A 10,128-nucleotide genomic window follows, 5' to 3' on the forward strand; every position below is an offset into this window, starting at 1 on the left:
AAGTGACTTGGATGAAAGAATCAATGGTTGAGAGTTATGGAGTCATAGAACATAACAGCACTGTACAAGCCCTTCGGCCCTCGATGTTGTGCCGACCTATCATACCGATATGAAGCCCATCTAACTTACACTATTCCATGTATGTCCATATGCTTGTCCAATGACGACTTAAATGTACCTAAAGTTGGTGAATCTACTACCGTTGCAGGCAAAGCATTCCATTCCCTTACTACTCTCTGAGTAAAGAAACTACCTCTGACATCTGTCCTATATCTTTCACCCCTCAATTTAAAGCTATGCCCCCTCGTGCTTGCCATCACCATCCTAGGAAAAAGGCTCTCCCTATCCACCCTATCTAACCCTCTGATTATTTTATATGTTTCAATTAAGTCACCTCTCAACCTTCTTCTCTCTAATGAAAACAGCCTCAAGTCCCTCAGCCTTTCCACGTAAGACCTTCCCTCCATACCAGGCAACATCCTAGTAAATCTCCTCTGCATCCTTTCCAAAGCTTCCACATCCTTCTTATAATGCGGTGACCAGAACTGTACACAATACTCCAAGTGCGGGCGCACCAGAGTTTTGTACAGCTTCACCATAACCTCTTGGTTCCGGAACTCGATCCCTCTATTAATAAAAGCTAAAACACTGTATGCCTCATAGAGTAATACAGCATGGAAACAGGTCCTTCAGCCTAAACTGGTCCATGCTGACCATGGTTCCCACTCAGCTAGGTCTGATTGCCCGCATTTAGTCCATATCCCTCTAAACCCTTCCCATCCACAGACCTATCCAAATGATTTTTTTTAACGTTGCTGTTGTATCTGCCTCACCCACCTTCTCGAGCAGTCCATTCCATATACGCACCACTCTCTGCATGAAGGGCAATTGGACTTCAGAGTCCTAGTTCAGGATTATCCTAAGGTTCAGCTGGCAGTTTGGAAGGCAAATGCAATGTTGGCAATCATTTCAAGATGGCTAAAATACAAAAGTAGAGATGCACAGCTCAAACTGTATCAGCCCTGGTCAGAGCGCATTTCAAATATTGTGGCAGTTTTGGACCCCATATCTAAGGATAGGGCATTTTCCCTTCAGATCCTTCTTAAATCTTTCCCCTCTCACCTTAAACCTATGCCCTCAAGTTTTCAATTCCCCATCCCTGGGAGAAAGACTATATGCATTCATCCTATGATTTTAAACACCTCGGTAAGATCACTCCTCATTCTCCTATGTTTCAAGGAATAAAGTCCTATCCTGGCCAACCTCTCCTTATAACTCAGGCCTACTAGTCCTAGCAACATCCTCATGAATCTTCTTTGCACACTTTCCAGTTTAACTAAGTCTTTCCGATAACAGGGTGACCAAAACTGCGCACAATACTCCCAGTGTGGCCTCACCAACAACTTATACAACTCTAACATAATGTCCCAACTCCTATACTCAGTGTCTCGACCGAAGAAAGCCAGCACAGTAAATGCCTCCTTTACCAGCCTGTTTACTTGTGACGCCACTTTCAATGAACTGTGTACTTGTACTCCTAGGTCTGTCTGTTCCATAGACCTTCTCAGGACCTTACGATTTACTGTACAAGTCCTAGCTTGGTTTGACTTTCCAAAATGCAACACCTCACACTTATCTGTATTGAATTGCATTTGCAAATCCTCAGCCCACTTTCCCATCTGATCAAGATCGCTCTGTAATTTTTGATAACCTTACTAGCTATCAATGATACCTCCTAATATTGTATCATCTGAAAACTTACTAATCATGCCTTGTACATTCACATTCAAACAATTTATGTACATGATTGATAAATTTGCAGATGCCACAATGATAGATAATAAAGCAGAGCTAAGGATAAACAAAGGTTACATAGGGATACAGAGAGTTTAATTCAGTGAACAGGTCTGGAAAATGAAGTATAATGTGAGAAGATGAGGAGTTGTCCATTATGACATAAAGAATAAAACAGAGGTTAATGATATAAATAAAGAGAGATTGGAAAGCTTTGAGTTGCAGAAGGATCTGCTAAAATTTGAAACACAGGAACAGAAAATGACTAAGGAAGTGTAAAGAATGTTGTTTATTACAAGGAAATTGTAATGCAAAATTGGAGATATTACACTTCAGTTATAAAAGGCATTCATTACCAAAACCGCCTCTGGAATAGTGTACAGTATTAGTATCCTTATTTAAGAAAATGTATTGGAAGCAGTTCAGAGAATGTTTCAACTAATAGCTGTAACAGACAGGCTGTCTTATGAGGAAAGGCTGTCTTATGTAGAAAAGTTACAGATGATTTGATTAAAACATACAAGACATTCTTGAGTGGTATTCACAGGGTGGACGTGAAAATGATGTTTTCTCTTGTGGGATAATCTAGAATTAAGTGACACTGCTTAAAAGTAAAGGGGCATGTTGGACAAGAATGCAACTTTTAGAGTTAATAAGGAGGCAGTGGATGTGGTTTACTTTGGATTGGGGATAGTATATTGATATAGATACAGAACTGGCCGGCAGACAGGAAACAAAGAGCAGGAATAAACAGGTCATTAGTTTTCTCTGAGTGGCAGCCAATGACTAGTGTGGTACAACAGGGATCAGTGCTTGTACTGCAGCTATACAAAGTACATATTAATGATATAGGTGAGGAAACTTAAATGTCTTACCTCCAAACTTGTAGATGACATGAAGCTGGTAGGACAGTGAACTGCAAGGAGGATGTGGATATGCTTCAGTGTGATTTGGAATTGAGTGAGTGGGCAAAAATGCAAGGCAGATGAAGGATACCGGGAATTGAATGGGAGGTTATCCAGCTGGATCACAAAAACAGGAAGATAGATTACCATCAGAGATAATGGGAACTGCAGATGCTGGAGAATCCAAGATAACAAAGTGTGTAGCTGGATGAACACAGCAGGACAAGCAGCATCTCAGCAGCACAAAAGCTGACGTTCATCAGACCCTTCATCAGAGAGGGGGATGGGGAGAGGGTTCTGAAATAAATAGGGAGAGAGGGGGAGGGGGACCGAAGATGGATGGAGGAGAAGATAGGTGGAGAGGAGAGTATAGGAGGGGAGGGGATAGGTCAGACCGGGGAGGACGGACAGGTCAAGGGGGTGGGATGAGGCTGGTCGGTGGGAAATGGAGGTGCGGCTTGAGGTGGGAGGAGAGGATAGGTGAGAGGAAGAACTGGTTAGGGAGGCGGGGACGAGCTGGGCTGGTTTTGTGATGCATTGGGGGAGGGGACGAGCTGGGCTGGTTTTGGGATGCTGTGGGGGAGGGGGAGGTTTTGAAGCTTGTCAAGTCCACATTGATACCATTGGGCTACAGGGTTCCCAAGTTTGCGACTGGGAGGCGCAGTTGTTTATTGCGAACCGAGCGGAGGTGTTCTGCAAAGCGGTCCCCAAGCCTCCGTTTGGTTTCCCCAATGCAGAGGAAGCCACACAGGGTACAGTATACTACATTGGCAGATGTGCAGGTGAACATCTGCTTAACATGGAAAGTCATCTTGGAGCCTGGGATGGGGGTGCGGGAGGTGGTGTGGGGGCAAGTATAGCACTTCCTGCGGTTGCAGGGGAAGGTGCTGGGTGTGGTGGGGTTGGAGCGCAGTGTGGAGCGGACAAGGGAGTCACGGAGAGAGTGGTCTCTCCGGAAAGCAGACAGGGGTGGGGATGGAAAAATGTCTAGGGTGGAGCAAAAATTCCATCCTCTATTCCCAATTCGTTCGCCTCCGCCCCCAGGATGAGGCATTCCACTCCCACACATCCCAGATGTCTGCATTCTTCAAGGACCGCAACTTACCCCCACAGTGGTCGAGAACACCCTTGACCGTGTCTCCTGCATTTCCCGCAACACATCCCTCACACCCCGCCCCCGCAATAACTGCTCTAAGAGAACCCCCTCGTCCTCACATACCACCCCACCAACCTCCGGATACAATGCATCATTCTCCGACACTTCTGCCATCTACAATCCGACCCCACCCTAGACATTTTTCCATCCCCACCCCTGTCTGCCTTCCGGAGAGACCACTCTCTCCGTGACTCCCTTGTCCGCTCCACACTCCCCTCCAACCCCACCACACCTGGCACCTTCCCCTGCAACCGCAGGAAGTGCTACACTTGCCCCCACACCTCCTTCCTCACCCCCATCCCAGGCCCCAAGATGACTTTCCATATTAAGCAGATGTTCACCTGCACATCTGCCAACGTAGTATACTGTATCCACTGTACCCGATGTGGCTTCCTCTACATTGGGGAAACCAAGCGGAGGTTTGGGGACTGCTTTGCAGATCATCTCCGCTCAGTTCGCAATAAACAACTGCACCTCCTCGTCGCAAACCATTTTAACTCCCCCTCCCATTCCTTAGATGACATGTCCATCATGGGCCTCCTGCAGTGCCACAATGTCACCCGAAGGTTGCAGGAACAGCAACTCATATTCCACTTGCGAACCCTGCAGCCCAATGGTATCAATGTGGACTTCACAAGCTTCAAAATCTCCCCCTCCACTACTGCATCCCAAAACCAGCCCAGCTTGTCCCCGCCTCCCTAACCTGTTCTTCCTCTCACCTATCCGCTCCTCCCACCTCAAGCCGCACCTCCATTTCCCACCGACCAGCCTCATCCCGCCTCCTGACCTGTCCGTCCTCCCCGGGCTGACCTATCCCCTCCCCACCTATCTTCTCCTCTATCCATCTTCGGTCCGCCTCCCCATCTCTTCCTATTTATTTAAGAAACCTCTCCCCATCGCCCTCTCTGATGAAGGGTCTAGGTCCGAAATGTCAGCTTTTGTGCTCCTGAGATGCTGCTTGGCCTGATGTGTTCATCGAGCTACACACTTTGTTATCTTAGACAGATTACCATCATCTGAATGCCGCGAGGTTGGCAAAGGGGGAGGTTAAAGAGACCTGGTGTTCTTATACGCATGTCATCGAAAGTAAGCATGCAGGCGCAGCAGGCGAAGAAAAAGGCAAATGGTATATTGGTCTTCATACTAAGAGGATTTGAGTACAGGAGTATGGATGTCTTGCTGAAATTGTACAGCATCTTGGTGAGACCATGCCTGGAGTATTGTGTGTAGTTTTGGAGTATTTATTTGATGAAGGATGTTCTCGCTGTGGAGGGTGTACAACAAAGGCTTACCAGACTGATTCCTGGGATGGCAGGACTGACGTAACAGGACAGAACGGATTGGTTAGGACAAAATTCACTGGGATTTAAAAGAATGAGGGATGATCTCACAGAAACCAACAAAATTCTATCAGGACGAAAGGGTAAATGCAGGAAGATGCTGTCAATAACCGGGGAGCCGAGAACCAGGGGCTCACATATTAAGGATATGGGGTAGGCCGTTTGGGTCTGAAATGTGGAAAAATGTCTTTATTTAGAGATTGGTGAGCCTGTGGAGTTTGCTGCCACAGAAAGCATTTAAGACAAAAACATTGATGTTTCAAAGAAGATAAATAGATATAGTTCTAAAGGCAAAAGGGATCAAAGGATCCAGGTCTAAAGTGGCAACAGGCTATTCAGTAGAACGATCAGGCATGATCATACTGAACAGCCATGATGGTCCACTCCTGTTCCTATTCTCTGTGTTTCTATTCTGTTCAAGATGAGATATGATTGTAACTGAGACAGATATCAGCACTGTCTTATCAGCACTAGATGAAAATCCTGTAACTCTTCACCAAACAACAAATTGGGAGTAGCTTCACCACACGGACTGTAGCAGTGGATACTTTTCCATCAATCTCAGTTACTAGTGTATGCGCATGCGTCTCCCAGGAGCATACTGCACATATTCCTGAGCAAACACAACAATGATTTAACCCAGTAACCTTTGTTTTCAGCCCCATTCACACAAATGTTAGATAAAGAAATGGTTAAGAATTAATTTAAAAGTGTAAAATAAAACTGACCAGATTACTTAAGCAGTTTCATAAGGTACATAGGATTTTTAAATCTTCATTCTGTAGCATTAATAGCTAAACTCCTTTTCACAGGAAGTCCCAGTTCAAAACTCCAGCCTTTCCTTCTGTTCAATTATGTCCTCTCCCAGACTTGCTGGTGCCATTTCGGACATACTGACCTCAAAAGAGTGGACAGACTTTTTGATGAGGAACCAACCTGCAATTAACTTCCAGGCATGGCCTCAGAAATAAATAATGGCTTGTTTGTTCTTTTTAACATAAGCTGCTGCTCACAGACCAGAAGTCATAGTTCAGCTCTCATTTCAAACTGAAAATGATTTTTAGAAGAAAATCAGAGAGGGTTCCAACACTGTGTGCAGTAGAAGGGCCTTGAACCAGATAGTGAGTGAGTGACATAGAGTGAGTGGGAGTTTAGAACAATGAAAGGTAATTTCATTGAAGCAAAAAAGATTATGAAGGGGCTTGACAGGGTAAATGCTGACAGGATGTTTCCACTCATTGCAGAGTCTAGGACCAGAAAATATAGTTTTAGACCAGGAAGTGTAGTCTCAGAATAATTGGCACCAATTTAAAACTGAGATGAGGAGGAATTTCATTTCAGAGGGTTGAATCTTTTAGACTTGTGGCCTCAGACAGCTGTGGGGGCAGAGTCCTTGTCTAAATCTAAGGCTAAATAGATTCTTGATCAGTCAGGGAATCTAGAGTTACAGGACATGTGCTGGAAATTGGACATGAGAAATGCCAGATCAGATACAATCCGATAGAATGGCGGAAGAGACGCGAGGGGGCAAATGGTCGACTCCTGTTCCTATTACATATGGTCTTCCAGTAGATTGTAGATGGAGCTGCAACCAATTACACAGCCTGAGTGAGTTTGTTCCAGAGAACTGACTGTGGAAAGAGCTTTAACTTAGACTGAAATACAATCACACTCCCTACAGCTGAGATAAACTATTTGAACATTGATTAGAATTTATCTGATCATCCAGCCAGGAGAACAAAAGATATCTACATTATGGAGATACTATGGAAATATCAGTACAATGACAGGAATAATTGCCCACCTGATCTGGCCAGGCAATGGGGCAATCACACCAGGACAGACAGTTCACCTGCTACTGTGCAGGAAGGATTTAGTCAGACATCCAGCTGCAGAGGCACCTGTAAGTTTATAGATGGTTGTAGGAGTTGGATTCTAGTGGTATTGCTACTTTTTATCATAACCAGCTTCATGTCACCTTTATATTGCATTTTTACCATTGTAAAACCTAGGGTGAAATAATTAACATAACTGCAGAGCCACAAATGGACAAATCTGGGCAGATTGGGATAGAGAGGAGACAACTCAGGGGAGGGGAAAGAGGAAGCTCGGGTACATGTATTTATAAAAGCAAGGACTGATTAGGGATAGTCAACATGGCTTTGTGTGTGGAAAATTGTTTCTCACCAACTTGATTGAATTTTTTTTGAAGAGGTAATGAAGATGACTGACGAGGGCAGAGCAATGGGTGTGATCTACATGGACCTCAGTAAGGTGTTCAACGAAGTTTCTCATGGTAGACTAGTTAGCAAGGTTAGATCACATGGAATACAGGGTGAAGTAGCCATTTGGATACCATACTGGCTCAAAGACAGAGTGTGGTGGTGGAGGGGTGCTTTTCAGACTGGAGGCCTGTGACCAGCGGTGTGCTACAAGGATCAGTGCTTGGTCCACTGTGTTTTGTCATTTATTTAAATGATTTTGATGTGAATATAAGAGGTATGGTTAGTATGTTTGCAGTTGACACTAAAATTGGAAGTGTAGTGGTCAGCGAAGAAGGTTATCTCAGAGTACAACTTGACAGATGGGCTAATGGGCTGAGGAGTGGCAGATGGACTTTAATTTACATAGAAATGAAGTGCTGCACTTCAGAAAGGGTGATCAGAAAATAACTTATACATTTAATAGTAAAGTCCTGGAGACTGTTGCTGAACAGAGAGACCTTGGAGTGCAGTTTCACAGTTCCTTGAAAGTTGAGTCATAGATAAACATTGCTTTTATTGGTCAGTGCATTGAGTAGGAGTTGGGAGGTCATGTTGTGGCTGTATAGGACATTGGTTTGGCCACTGTTGGAATACTGCATACAATTCTGGTCTCCCTGCTAAAGGAATGACATTGTGAAACTTGAAAGGATTCAAAGTATATTTACAAGGACGTTGCCAGGTTCGGAGGGTTTGAGTTATAGGAAGAGGCTGAATAGGTTGGGGCTGTTTTCCCTGAAGCATCAGAGGCTGTGGGGTGATCATTGTAGAGGCTTATAAAATCATGTGGGCATGGCTAAGGTAAATAGGCAAGATCTTTACCGCAGGCTGGGGGTGTGCAAAATTAGAGGCATAGGTTTAAGATAAGAACCGAAAAGATACAAAAGGGACAACTTTTTCCACACAGAGGGTGGTGCGTGCATGGCATCAGCTGCTTGAAGTGACAGAGGCTGGTATAATTAGAACATTTAAAAGGCATCTGGACTCGTATGTGACCAGGAAGGCCTTAGAGGGATATGCACCAAGTGCTGGCAAATGGGACTAGATTTAAGTAGGATATCTGGTCTCCATAAGTCATTGCTTGGCTGGCGGTGAGAGGGGCTCTGCCAGTAAGATCGTTTATGCATGCCCAGAATGTCTGTGCCACCGCACACTGCCCGCAGGGGGACGAGACTATCAATCACCTCCTTCTGGAGTGTGCCTATGCGCAGGAGGTCTGGAGGGGGATGCAGTGCTATTTGTCGAGGTTCGTCCTGAGCAGCTCCGTGACACAGGACTCCGTACTCTACGGGCTGTTTCCCGGGACGCACCCCGAGACCAACATCAACTGCGCCTGGAAGTCCATCAATGCGGTGAAAGACGCTCTTTGGTTTCCCTGCAACTTGCTGGTCTTCCAGCTGCAGACCCCGACCAAGTGTTGCAGACTGGCACACTCCAATGTCCAGGACTATGTGCGGAGGGACGCGCTAAAGCTTGGGGCAGCCACCGCCAAGGCAAGGTGGGGAAAGACCACCGTATGAAAGCCCTCATCCAGAATAGAAAAAGGGCCCTAATCTGGTAACTGGGCCCAGCTGGCACCTTCCCCAACTGGTCAGGGGGACAACAGGGACCGTGCAGGGAGACGGCCGCTAGGGTTTTTTGTTTTTTTTCCTTTGTTTTGTTTGTTTTCTTTTAGTTGGTATACGTACCCCCTGGGTAACCCAGAGCGGCTTACATGACTGGGTAGGTGTATAAATATGTTTTATTTTTTGCACATTCTATGAATAAAATATATTTTTTCAAATAAAAAAATCTGGTCGCCAGAAGTCGAATTAGACCGAAGGGTCCGTTTCTGTACTGTACCGTACCGTACATCTATCACTCTATAATCGAAATGGGTGAGCCAACACGACCCCGCCCACTCATTGCCTCCACCACGCTAATCGAGCCTCAGTATTGTCACCTCCCGCTGAACCACGACAACAGCTGTTGACGGAGGCCTGTTTCTGGGAAGAAACCTGAAGCCCCTAGCGGCGTTGTCTAAATCACGGCACCGCGAAACGCATGTCTTGGCTTGAAACCTAAACAGGGCAATCATGAAGCTTTCTTGTTGGAATATTACGCCAAACACTGACCTTCCCTTGTAACCTTTACTGACCGTTTATGAATGTCAAAGGCGAACCTTTTGCTTCCTACATCAGTCACGGTGCACTTCCTCGCAATCACATTAACCATGCGCATGCTCCACCAGCCCACTCGCTTGATTGATGACATCTTATGACCAATAGCAAGCAAGAGGCGGGACTATAGGCGTGTGCTGGGTCAGCTGGTCTTCCAATCAGTCAGAGAAGACCGGGATCTGTGGACGCTCCAACCAATCATAAAATGGATAATAAAATGTGAGGCTGGATGAACACAGCAGGCCAAGCAGCATCTTTGTGCTCCTGAGATGCTGCTTGGCCTGCTGTGTTCATCCAGCCTCACATTTTATTATCTTGGAATCTGCAGTTCCCATTATCTCTGAATCATAAAATGGAGACCGGCCGAACCCAAACGGCTTTCTGGATTTCTGAAGAAGGGTCTAGGCCCGAAACGTCAGCCTTCCTGCTCCCCTGATGCTGCTTGGCCTGCTGTGTTTATCAGCTCTGCACCTTGTTATCTCAGATTCTCCAGCATTGGCAGTTTCGACTAAC

At 45.6% G+C, this 10,128-nt stretch overlaps 1 long non-coding RNA gene across 4 annotated transcripts in view; it reads right to left on the reverse strand.

Moving 5' to 3' along the window:
• Nucleotides 1-9,820, reverse strand: part of LOC125449418 (uncharacterized) — a 36,107-nt gene extending 26,287 nt beyond the window's left edge. For 2 of the 4 annotated variants that reach the window (XR_009443117.1, XR_007246907.2), the window contains exon 1: nucleotides 9,594-9,813. This is a non-coding gene — a long non-coding RNA (uncharacterized LOC125449418). Of the gene's footprint in view, nucleotides 1-9,593 lie in introns of all 4 variants that reach the window. The other 2 variants (XR_009443115.1, XR_009443116.1) reach the window with 2 other exon arrangements.
• Nucleotides 9,821-10,128: the final 308 nt, after the last annotated feature.

The sequence above is a fragment of the Stegostoma tigrinum genome, chromosome 42, assembly GCF_030684315.1.
Source record: "Stegostoma tigrinum isolate sSteTig4 chromosome 42, sSteTig4.hap1, whole genome shotgun sequence".
Taxonomy (NCBI): domain Eukaryota; kingdom Metazoa; phylum Chordata; class Chondrichthyes; order Orectolobiformes; family Stegostomatidae; genus Stegostoma; species Stegostoma tigrinum.